Consider the following 5115-nt stretch of genomic DNA (forward strand, 5'->3'; position numbering starts at 1 on the left):
ACACGTAAAACTACAAAACTCACAGGCTACTGCCGCTATTGAACATGTACATACACGTAAAACTACAAAACTCACAGGCTACTGTCGCTATTGAACATGTACATACACGTAAAACTACAAAACTCACAGGCTACTGCTGCTATTGAACATGTACATACACGTAAAACTACAAACAAGACAAAGACTACTGGAGCTATTTTATATGTATGTATAAAACAAATTTACCTGTTGAAGAATGCACTTGACTTTCCGAATTACCAAAGGAAAGGTTTTTGACTTCTCCTTCAAAACATTCTTCACAATATCTGAAAAATTCAAGCACCAACACTTAGACATTTCTTTGATGAAAAATGTTTAGCATAACCTTAAGAACACATCCACATGTGTAGTATAACATTTTATCCTAAGTACACATCCACATGTGTAGTATAACATTTTATCCTAAGTACACATCCACATGTGTAGTATAACATTTTATCCTAAGTACACATCCACATGTGTAGTATAACATTTTATCCTAAGTACACATCCACATGTGTAGTATAACATTTTATCCTAAGTACACATCCATATGTGTAGTATAACATTTTATCCTAAGTACACATCCACATGTGTAGTATAACATTTTATCCTAAGTACACATCCATATGTGTAGTATAACATTTTATCCTAAGTACAAGTCCACATGTGGATGTGTACTAGGATAAATTATAATACACAATGGTAGTAGAAGAGTTAGTGAGGGTTGTGCAATGGTAGTAGAAGAGTTAGTGAGGGTTGTGCAATGGTAGTAGAAGAGTTAGTGAGGGTTATACTATAGTAGAATAGCTGACAAGTTCATGTATAGTGGTTGGAGAGTTAGTGAAGGTTATACTATAGTAGAAGAGTTAGTGAAGGTTGTGCAATGGTAGTAGAAGAGTTAGTGAGGGTTATACTATAGTAGAATAGCTGACAAGTTCATGTATAGTGGTTGGAGAGTTGAAGTTTATTTATTAAAGTTACTTAGTACCTGAACAGTTGAAGCTTCTGTAGTAGTTTGGGTAGCTGGTGAAAATTGTGAAGAAATTGTTTTAATCAAGTCTCCCCTCAGAACAGTTATGTTGATTGTGATTTATTGTTTAACTGTGAACATTCACTAAATGTTATACTACACATGGGTTGTAGAAGAGTTAGTGAAGGTTATGCAATGGTTGTAGAAGAGTTAGTGAGGGTTGTGCAATGGTAGTAGAAGAGTTAGTGAGGGTTGTACAATGGTAGTAGAAGAGTTAGTGAGGGTTGTATAGAAGAGTTAGTGAAGGTTATGCAATCTATTACATAACCTCACTAACTCTTCTACTATTACATAACCTTCACTAACTCTTCTACTATTACGAAGAGTTAGTGAAGGTTATTACTATTACATAACCTTCACTAACTCTTGTTTGTATCGGGAAATGGGAGCTACACTAGTGCATTGCTTATCTGTATTTTCTTTCTTTTCCCAAAACTTTCTCAAAATAATTGTGCCATTACAATTCTAGAAAATTAATTTACATGTTTTGGAGAAGTTGTCACTCATAAATTAATTTTGATTGCAATGGTTCAGGTGTTGCATGATATCCGGGGTTTTTGCATGCAGGATTTGACATGCATATAAACTGTATGTCGGCTGGTTCAAGCCTAGCCTTGCCTCTTTTATTTTTGGCTGTTAAGATAGGAATGCAAAATAGTTGTAGCTTGGTTAACTTTATTTGATTAAAGAATAAAAACATAGTATATAAAAACACACAAAATACACATTAAAATTTCTTAAAGATTTCACTCAACTTCAGTTGTTGTCCTCTGTTCTATGCTGTACAGCGGGCATCCTTCAACCACAGAGGCATGTTCAGGTTATGTTGGGGTGTTGTCCTCTTCCCTATTGATAATTGGTATCTTCAGTATGTTTTAACAAAGGCGTTTTTGTAATAATTCCCAAGGATTGACTTGCATTAATTTTTTACTTATTTTCACAGGAATTGATAGGGTGGGAATGCACTTTCATGTCTATAGCAGAGAAAGTGCTAAAATTTAGAAGCCATTTATGCCTATGTTAGTGAATAAATTTAACTAAAACGAGAACGGGCAATCAAAGGAGGAAGTATTATATTAGAAAAAGTAACTCAAGAAATTCGGAGAAATTGAGCGTGAACAGTCAACACTAGGCTTTTATGGTTATGATTGTGACAACTTTTATAATTCTTTACGATAATGTGATTAAACAACAGTAAAAAGATTATAATTTAAAACAAGAAACTTAAATATCTTGACTGCCTTTGGTCCCGTCTGAGTCTAAACAAGTGCACTAATTAGTTGAATTGAGAGAAAGAAGAAAAACAAAATGACACAGAATCAGTGACATGTACAACCACAGTTCTTCATTCCTGAAAAAACAAGAAGTGCTGAATCTACCATTAAAATCATAGAAAGTTTGATTTAGGACTCAAAGAATGTGAAAATAGTTCCGGACTTCCAAGAGTCCAGAACTGTTTGAGATTCGAGTTCTATTTAGCACATCTTTATGAACAAGTAAAGTGGGAGAAAATGCTAGGTGCCATGATGTAATTTGTATTTGCCATGGCGACCTGGTGTCCGAGATTTGTTGAGGCATAGCTTAAGGTAAGGGATAATTTGGGGAAATCCTAATAACTTTAAATTTAAAGGTAGTGCTGTTTAACGGGTTCTAACTAATGATGTATTTGTGCTGTTCTAAGGGTTCTAACTAACGATATACTTCGTGCTTTTTCACGTGTTCTACTAATTCACAAATTAAATAAAACAAAATAATGATAACTACAAACTAAATTTTATAAAAGTTTTGATCAGTACAAAACAGAATAACAATAAATAAAATAAGGCTAGCTTTGCCTCTCCAGGTCAATACAAACTACAAGTAGAAATGACAATACATATCAGCGGTGTGTACGTGTGCAGTGCTCAGGCATTGTGTACATATTATGGTATAGTATGTGTATGAGTTTCGATGGAACTCTATTCTTACTACAGGCTGTACTCTACTGTACTTGATGAGCAGGCCAAGCTGGTTAGAACGTGATTGGCAGAGATCGCTGTTCTGTTTAAAACTTGTACATGTCATTGACTATTGGTTTTCTTAAGATACTGTTACGTCTCTGGTCGTTTGTTAATTTCCCGTAAAAATTCTTTCCGAAAAACTTCAGCAATACAAGTCCTTTCTTAAATAAAACTAGTTTATTCTTTCTCAATACAACTTTGCATTACACTTAATTTTCACAGTCACTTTAACTTACACACACTCTATAATTCACAACAATTCACACACTTTACTTACGGTCACTACCACTCACTTGACTCGATTATCTGTCTCTATATCTCACCGTCTGCAATTATCTATGCCGTCACTTCTCCCCTCAGCTTTATTTGCCGGGCTTATATATATATAAAACAGAGGACGTCTGGCAAACACTCGAGCCTTCATGATCCTTCTAAAACCTCATCATGTGTTACCAGGATCGTGTGACTTCTGCTGTCGTAACAATACTGTGTAACATTAGCATGGCTTGGGCTTATTACTTCCAATGTAATGAAACTTCTCAGGAAATAAGGCATCAAAAATTAGTTGAATAAAGATGCAAAATTGCAAACTAAACATTAATTGTACTTTTTGGAAATAAATAAGGTATAAAAACATCAGAATTGTAATTGGGTCTTTTTTTTAGGGTACTTGTTTATCAGTATTCTCGTAATTGGATTTTATTTGAGGATCTATGTTGTTTTTTTAGGACAGCCTCGGTCAGGCAAAGTTGTTTGAAGAACAATCTGGAAATTTCCTTAAAATCTAGCCCTGTATATGGTTCAGAGGTGCTCCAATAAACATAGCAAGTATTTGATGATGACAAAACCTTTGCTGTTATGTTAAACTTATATTAAAGTTTTTCTTCATTACCCATTCAAGCCGTCTCCAGCCATTATTAGTCTCAAAGTGGGTTCCTCGTCATTGAATTTGAATAGCAAGTATTTGAATATTGGACATCCTTCTGGGATGTTTGGAATTTAGCAGTATGCTGTACAAGCATACAAAGATAGCTGTCTGATTTATCAAGTGCCCATATAAAGAATGAGACTAAAGACACTGCCCTTAATCTGGAATATCAAGGTGGCTGATTTTGCAAGATTTATTTTGGTTACAAATACAAATAGTAGAAAAAAGAAAGAGACTGAAAAGGTCTGCCCTTAATGTAATAGTAGAAGAGTTAGTGAAGGTTATGCAATAGTAGAAGAGTTAGTGAAGGTTATGCAATAGTAGAAGAGTTAGTGAAGGTTATGCAATAGTAGAAGAGTTAGTGAAGGTTATGTAATAGTAGAAGAGTTAGTGAAGGTTATGCAATAGTAGGGTAGTGAAGTTAGGTTAGGCTTACCTAGCTCCTGAGTTTTTGGGCTGCTCCTAGATTTCAAAATATTTGTTGAGGCCTGCCTTAAGCAGTTATATTTGGTAAAAGAAAATACTCAATAACAAGTATGAGGTCCCCATGGTATTATTATTAAATATTTTTAGTATACTATATTACCACAATAAAATATACCTATTCTAAAATATTTCTAATAACATACCACGTAAGTGTTTTTAATGATTAACCTTAGAGAGTGGATCAAAATGGTATCAATATTTAAAAGGTGTGTTGTATCAGCACATACCCTGCTTCTTAACTGGATAATTCCTCTGGTTTGCTATAAGCAAGTAGTACACAGTGTCATTCACCTAGAAATGTACAACATGAAACACAATTTGTTTACCTAGAAACGTACAACATGAAACACAATTCGTTTACCTAGAAACGTACAACATGAAACACAATTCGTTTACCTAGAAACTTACAACATGAAACACAATTCGTTTACCTAGAAACTTACATCATGTAACACAATTCGTTTACCTAGAAACGTACATCAAACACAATTCGTTTACCTAGAAACGTACAACATGAAACACAATTCATTTACCTAGAAACATACATCATGTAACAGAATTCGTTTACCTAGAAACGTACAACATGAAACACAATTCATTTACCTAGAAACATACATCATGTAACAGAATTCGTTTACCTAGAAACGTAC

The 5115-nt window shown here is 34.2% G+C and overlaps 1 long non-coding RNA gene across 1 annotated transcript; it reads right to left on the reverse strand.

Annotated features, from left to right (window-relative positions):
• Nucleotides 1–275: 275 nt before the first annotated feature.
• On the reverse strand, nt 276–4888 carry LOC111089653. Its single transcript, XR_002613871.1, has 2 exons — nt 4693–4888; nt 276–305 (listed from the first exon to the last, which is right to left on the reverse strand). It is a non-coding gene; the product is annotated as an uncharacterized LOC111089653 (long non-coding RNA).
• Between the last annotated feature and the right edge of the window lie 227 nt (nt 4889–5115).

The sequence above is a fragment of the Limulus polyphemus genome, unplaced genomic scaffold (assembly GCF_000517525.1).
Source record: "Limulus polyphemus unplaced genomic scaffold, Limulus_polyphemus-2.1.2 Scaffold6922, whole genome shotgun sequence".
In the NCBI taxonomy this organism is placed as follows: Eukaryota; Metazoa; Arthropoda; class Merostomata; order Xiphosura; family Limulidae; genus Limulus; species Limulus polyphemus.